The sequence below is a fragment of the Marmota flaviventris genome, chromosome X (assembly GCF_047511675.1).
Source record: "Marmota flaviventris isolate mMarFla1 chromosome X, mMarFla1.hap1, whole genome shotgun sequence".
Classification (NCBI taxonomy): domain Eukaryota; kingdom Metazoa; phylum Chordata; class Mammalia; order Rodentia; family Sciuridae; genus Marmota; species Marmota flaviventris.
The window spans coordinates 109,383,867-109,391,808 of record NC_092518.1 but is presented as its reverse complement, the minus strand read 5'-3'; the positions used below and the strand labels follow the sequence as shown (position 1 = coordinate 109,391,808).

The 7,942-nt window shown below is 34.9% G+C and overlaps 1 non-coding gene across 1 annotated transcript; it reads left to right on the top strand.

Moving 5' to 3' along the window:
- The first annotated feature begins 1,482 nt into the window (after nucleotides 1-1,482).
- On the top strand, nucleotides 1,483-1,555 carry Trnaa-ugc (transfer RNA alanine (anticodon UGC)). The gene has a single exon. It is a non-coding gene; the product is annotated as a tRNA-Ala (tRNA).
- Nucleotides 1,556-7,942: the final 6,387 nt, after the last annotated feature.

Genomic DNA, 7,942 nt, shown 5'->3' with positions numbered 1-7,942 from the left:
TTAACTCCTAAATTACCTATTCTAGAATTACAAAGAAGTATTTATGGTACACATAGTCTACATGTCCTTGCTTTTGCATACATAGTACACAATTCCAAGTGGGAGGATTCTCATGGAATGCAATGTAAATAGTGTCCTTGAGGTGAGAAAATGCAAAGGCCTTTCATACCATATCCATTTGCCAGGGAAACAAGGACAGCAGCATCAGGATGGTAGTAGGCATTATGCTATTGACACTGCCTTCCTTGTATAAAATGTAAATCATTTCTGAGTATATTTTGATGAAATGTTGTTGGCTTAAATTGAGGTAGTTTATAAAAATATTTTTCCATGAAATTAGATATTATGGCTGTTTTATTAAATGATCATGAATTCACTATAGAATGAGGATTTAATTAACTGATTCTAGAGCTATACTATGTAAAATTCCAATTCTAACATTCACTATTTATGCGATATCGGTTAAGTTTTCTAACCTCCCCCTTTTCAGTTTTCTCATTCATAAGATAGATTCTTTCTCATAAACATTTTGCAAAGATTAAGAGTTAATGTATGTAAAGTGCCTAGACCACTGCCTAGCAGATGGTGAGGACTACCTGAATGATAGCTATAATCATTGTTGTTACTAATATTTGTTGTTGTTTTATACTACTGAAGGTCCTTTTTATGATGAAGATACTATTAACTTCACTTAGGAAAAAGATTGATATTATCTCTTTTGAAAAATAGGCCTATATCAGAAGTGAATCAAAATGTGTAATAGTAGATTTGACATGGGCCCTCAACCAATCACAATAGACAACCCCTGTAAACAGCTTCTATAGGATATTTTGACGGACTAGTGGACTATCAACTGGAGTTTATAATCTATGGATATTTGCAAAGTAAATAATGGTCTAGGTTGGGAAGTTCATAAATATTTGTGCTTAACCAGAGTAGATATTTTGAACACCACTTTAGGCATTTTTCTCTTTTTTTCTTAACTACCCCCCTTTCATTTTGTCATTGTAAGTTGTTTGTTGTAATCATTTTGAGCAAAGGTGTCAGAATGATTTAGTTTCCCTGCAGTATTTCACATATATAAAACTAGAATGAAATAGACTTCTAACAGATCAAAGTTTCACATACATTGGGAGGAAATTACAGGAGATGTTGAAGTTGATAATTAAAAACTAGAAAAAAATTCTTCATCTCAAATTGCATACACGAAAATTGTATGTGTGTGCACATGCAGCTTAAAAAACAAAAAGAAAAGGACTCAAAATAAACTGCACAGAAATAGAAAAATGAAAACAAATTGGAAAACTTTACTGCTGAGATTTACTCAGAGAAAAGAAACATAGTGAAATTTTTTTCTTTATATTTATTACATGATTTCCTTAAGGTGATACAAATTTTGTACAGCATAAAATAGAGAAATGGTTCAGTTCAGCTGCCCCTTAATTAAAAAAAACAACAACTGGCATTTAGAATGGGACTCAAGGGGATATAGCTCAGTTGGTAGAGTGCTTGCCTTGCATGCACAAGGCCCTGGGTTCAATCCCCAGCACCACCACCATAAAAAAAGTTACATTGGGACTCAAGGAGCATTTCTATAATTATCCCTTTCATGAAACTAACTTTATAGAATGCCTAGAAACTATAGTTGTGAAAGCAGTTCAGTGTTCCAAGTTCTAGAGACAAGGAACACAGAACCAGACAGTAAACTCAAGAACCACATAAATCCCTCCATATCGATTGGAAAATGCATTCTATCCTAACCATATCCCAATCTCTAAATGAATCAATAAAGTGTCTCCTCACCATATAACAATGGTCCACTTCTCCTTTTGAATATTGCCCTCATTGCTCTGGGGGTTATTTTTAAAATGACTTGTTTTCTTCTCCCTTCTCCCCTCTCCCCCTCCCTAACAACATTAGGAACATAGTGTTACCTTTTCTTCCCTTAGTTAACTTCTGTGGTAGGCAGACCTACCACAAGAAGGATAAGTCTGCCAGAGGATCTAGGAAGTGACTATCTCCCAAATTGACAAGCCTGGGAAGCCCTACCAGAACACACCTGGAATGCAACCCTTGAAGTGTTTCTTTAAAAGCCCTCTGTTTTACCTGATGGGTTGTGGGGACTGGAGTCTCCTGTGTTTGTTTCTCCTTTACTAGCAAAAGAATAAACCTTCTTTTTCCTTTTTCTCAAAACCACATCCTCATATTGGCATGAATTAGCATCAAGGACAAGGACTGAGCTTTTCGTAACAACCGTAACTATGCAAAAAATGAATTGAAATGTATACCAAATTAAAAGCTAAAAAATAAATCAGTTTAGGTCTGGGGCTGTAGCTCAGTAGCAGAGCGCTTGCCTAGCATGCATGAGGTACTGGGTTGGATCCTCAGCACCACGTAAAATAAACAAAATAAAGGCAAGTATTTATAAAAAAAAAATCACCCAGAACAAAAGGAAGAGTAAGAAACACTCTTTAAATGAAGCATCATTTTAATTGACTTGAAACCACTTATTTATTTTTTTCATATTTTTTAGGTTATGTAAACCATAAGCTGACAAACAACCATGTATGGGAAAGAGTTGTGAAAGAATAATCAGTTTGGGTTTTAAAGCAGTTTTGCCACTGGATTGTCTATGAGACATTGGACTCATCACTTCCTCTCTCCAGATGTTAATATCCCTGCTTAATTTGTATTAGTGCTACTTTAAATTGTTTCAAGACAAACAGTAGGAAATACATTATGCAGCATGTATTCAATCAGACCAAGGAGTTTGGTACCTCTATACTGGATGATTCTTGGAATCATCTAGAGATGATGATATTATGACTCAGGTTAATCAGACAAGTTCTGGGGCAAGCTCATTAACTCTATCTGATCTCCTCTGAAAATGAAGTAGAAAATAAATTTACAGAAACCAAAATGTTGTATTTAGTTATTTTAATGATATAAATGATGTCTCCTTAGCACATGCAGTAACACTAATATTTTTTGATATATTAAATTAAATCTGCTAAGGATTTTGACATAAAAATAACCATTTAAAGACTAGTTTTACAATTAGTTGACAGTGAAGACATTGGTGTTTTAAGCATTATGAGTAGTAGTGTGCTGGAGCAGATCACAATGGTTTGAATCAAAAGAGCTGATTTATTATTTTTTAATGTGGTGCTGAGAACCCAGTGCCTCACATGGTAGGCAAGTGCTCTAACACCAAGCCAAACCCCAGCCCCTAAAGAGTTGATTTTTTTTTAAATTGCGGGAAACATATGATCTAGTTGTTAAACAATAGTTTGAAATAAGCTACACTGAAAGTATTTGTGCCCAGAGGAATTGTCAAAAGTTACCTATCAAAGTTTTCTCCCTCCTCTGCAAGCCCCAGCCCCAGCCCCAGTTGTTAAACATTTACCAGACTAAAATGAACAGGGCTAGTTAAAGGAAACAATAAAAAGATTAGATAGTAATGTTTTTATACTAATTTGATGTACAGCAGTTTGGGTCATTTTTTTTCCTAGAAGAGTATCAAGGATTTTTATTAACTACCACTTTATTAAATGAGGGTAAAATATAATAGGTAGTTAAATTACCAGGCAGTCAGGATAATGGACCCCTTTAACCACACTTGCGGACTAACCAGTAGAAATATTAATAAGCACCACAAAAGTCTATATCAAATGTAAAAGACCTTGAGGCTCACCTGTGGTAAAGCCTCCAGCCAACTCCTTTGTCCCAGCTGTGGAAAACACAAGGTGGGGGTGAACACAGAGGGAAATTACAGGAAGAAGGATGGGTTACTGAAAGGAGGATGGGAGTGAACCCAGATAGTAGTCAGGACACCTTTACAATACCTATTTCACATCAATTTTGTTCCATGCTTTGCCCAGAATCATAAACAAACTCTTAAATTAGCACACCAAAATAGGTTTTTTCTGCTATCAGGCCCCTCCTGCATGGCGGGCATGCTATGTCTTCTCACTTAAATAAATCTTGTTCCATTTAATCTTCCCTTCTGTGATTATCCTTGCATTTTATTCTTCAAAATTTGTGAGACAAGAACCCAGAGGAAATTGGTGAAGCAGGGAATCTAGTCTCATCTCAAAACTCAGGTTTCAAGACATATGTGCCAAAAATGGCACTAACAATCTATATAATATTTTAATAACCTTTACAAAAGTCATCAAAGTAGGCAATAATATTTTTACAAAGTAGTATGTTCAGACTCTCAGATATTTAAAATGTTGTATAAAGTCACACAATTTTTAAGTGAAAGAGCTAGAATTTGAACTCAAAACTGTCTAAATGGTCAATTCCATGTGAATTTTATATTAGTAAGTGCTTGTCTCCATCTGGTGTAATTTTACCAATATTTTAATGTTCTGTTCAGATATAGGTCATTTCCATGAATTATTTTCTGACTACCTATATTAAAATTAGCTTGCCATCTTCTTTTATATCTATGTTCTATTATCTTACATTATTTACCATATGTGTATCCTAGTTATTTCTGCTTCTTCCCTTCTGTGTTATACTCTATAATTCTTCATAAATAAATGCAAAAAATAAACTGAAGGATAAGAAAAATAACAACCTCCCCCCAAAAAAGGGAATAATAACCCCCAGGAAGAAAGGAAGACAGTGTGACCCCAGGTGGGTGTCACAATGAGCTCTGGGCTCTGGACATTCATTCACCGTTGCCCAGCAACAATGGGTTTTGAATTTTTGCAACTGTTTCCTGATTTGGGTTTTGAACTTGCACAATTGTTCCCTCTAGCTGCCCAACCAACATATTTTACAAATGATTCAAATCTCATTTGTTATGAATCAGATCTCAATCAAAACTATAAATCAAATCTCAAACAAACCCTATAAAACTTAAAACCCTCCTGTAATGAACCAAAAAATGTGCCATTCCACTGCTTAATAAAGAAAGCTTGCTGATGCGTTGAGGTCTGTTTCCCATTTCAGTTATTTTTGCTTTCAGAAATGACAGTTGAAGGATGCAAATAAGTATGAGTTTATTTTGGAAACAAATGTTATGGAATTGGTAGTGATAGTTGCACAATCTTGTGAGATGTAAAAAGCACTGATTTATACAGGTTAGAAGATAAATGTTATGCCATAAGAATTATTAATTCTCATTTAAGAAAGATATTGTGGGAAGCCGTTCTCGCACGTGATTGGGCACCTCCCTGACTGGGTGTGAGGCGTACTGCCCAAGCTGTGTCAGAACTAATCCCCACCCTTTATAGGTGCGAGAGCCCATCTCTGTTGGGGTGTGACTGACCATTGACCCTGAGACCAATCACTGACCCTGACCTTGGAATGCTGTCCCCCTCGACCTTCATTGGATGGAATTTTCCCCTGAATTTCTTGTTCCCCAATAAAAGGCCACTCTCTGGCGGGCCCTGCCTCTCTCTCTCTCCTGCTAGTCTCTTATGTAAACCTTGCTATCCCACCGGGTGGCTCGAGGCAGGAGCCAGATGGGGAGCCATCTCAGACCTGGTCAAAGAAAAAGGTAAATTGAGTTTGTGTGTGTTTATTTTGATCTCACTAGTTAACTTCTATGCTTAGAACCTCTAGTATGAAGCTAGCGTGCTGGTCACATGGCAGAAGACACAGTATTTTTAAAAAACTTTTGTGTTCATCTATAAGAAATTGCCACTTTTGTCCTTCAGGACGATTTAATCAACAGTTTCTGAAATTCTGAGATGAATTGATGAGCTACTGATTGATTTTAAGAAATTCACAATCCTAGAGTGACAATGATCATGGTCTCTGCCATAACCCTTTGGACAATGTGGAGGTAGGTAGCATTTATAGGAAATTACAATGGACCTTTAATATATTCAGGAAAGCATATGTCCTAATTAAACATAGAAAACAATGATTGTGTGGTTCATAAAAAGATTAGAAACATTTAAATTGAAAGCCACAATCTTCTGTAGCATCTAATTCAGTAATCGGTGACAGTTGTCTGTGTTGTTAGCATAGGATCCCTTACCATTTCTTTTGTCTGTAGTCATTCTGATGTAAAGGGAGTCCAAGAACGTGAGTTAGAAAGCCTGAATTCTTGATCTGTGTGAACAACCTATTCTTCAAATACAACAGAATTTATCTGGACAAATGTGTTTCTAAGTACCTAACATTCTATGTTTATGCCTATTCACTTCTCGGATAAGAACTTGTCAATTAATTTTGCACTTCCAATATATGCACTTTCCTTTCCTCTAGATTATGCAGGTAAGTACATAGCTTAAGGAGATAATTATAGAAAAATGAGATCTTGTGCTTCCCCTCTAGATGTTATTAATCATTATTCTCAGTGAGAATATAAATGTGATCTATTTAAAGGGGAAATGTCATATTCATAGTATGAATACTAAATGTCTTTGAACAAAATATTTCATGACACACTTCTGAAGAAAATAGCTTATTATACAATGGATTACATTCATTGCTGACTAAATGGCCAGATACTTTCAATACTGATTAATTGAAAAAAGTCTCTAGTGGAATGCTTTGGGACTCTGCTTTGAACCAACTCTGTATTTCTTTTTATCAATGATTTAAAAAATATTTAAAATTTTATGCCTTAACTTGACACATGATAACAGTATGTTTTACTATCTTGAAGTAAATATTTTTCAAGAGGCAGATATTTTAATAAAGGGCTTGAATCAACAAAGGGAACTTTAATGAGATAACTATTAGGTCACCTCTGTGTCTAATTTCAAAGAATCAAGTACCCGAAGTAGAGGAAGAAAAAACTTAGCATTTTATTATGTTGCAATTAAATGTTTTTTTAAGTTTACAAATTATTATTGAAGTCAAGACAGTGAGTTGGTAGCCAAGCAATCTAGTGGAGGTGGAATGGATGGATATAACTGTGTAGACACTAAGGATGCTCAATTCTGAGTCCAAAGAGTTTCCATGGATTTTAGTATATAGTTTTTCTTTTATGTTTTTAGTGTTTTATTTCAGAAGGAAATAATTAAATATATCAAATGAGCATTTGTTCTTAGTATTTATAGAGGTGTAAAGAATGTACAAGTGTATCCAATTTTAAGGATATAAGTATTTGATTTTGTGTATCAAATACAATTAGTTTCTGTTTAATGATAGAGAATATCTAGGTACAGGAAATAGCCTTTAGGACAGCATTGTGTGGTAAAGTTACTGTGGGCTGTTTATGGAGACCTGAAGCCTATACCATTATATGACATCATCATATATGCATAGAGACATCACCCATGCCTGGGCCTAAATAATCAAATATGTCAGGGTTGTTTCTCCAACTGTGCTTTTGAAATTGCAATCAGGATGAAATCCAAACTCTGAATGGTCACAGGTAGTTTATACTCTCTGTTCCTCTGTACCTTTCCTACCTTACTTTGTGTTACTCTTTTTCTTTTCACAAGACTATCCCCACTTGTATTTACAAATCCACACATGTGTGCAACCAAATTTATACAATATGCCTAAAACAAACCAAAAATTCCTGTAATACGGAGCAAGTATCTGTAGAAAATACAACTCAAGTAGCATCTGAGTAGCTTTGACTAGGAAAACATCTACATATTGTGTAAATTTAATAACTATTGTTTATGCAGCTCTTTCCTAGAATTCTAACCATCATCTTTCACTATAGCTTTTTCAAAGTCAGGAATCCTGAATTGATGTTAACTTTCACAGATTTTTTTTAAATCTACAATTCTTCCATTATCTTCAAAAATAGAAGAAATTGTGGATATTTATTTACCAGGTAGATCCGTGACAAAGCGATATTCATTAATTTTTGGTCCATTTAATTAGTGAACCAAATAGGCCAAACTAAAATGTGGCTTCATTTATTCCATTCAAAATTTGACAAAATCTCTATTAAGTGTCTGAGTATATTACAAAGCAATGTGGGGAGAAAGTAAAATGAAAATGCAGTATTATAGCA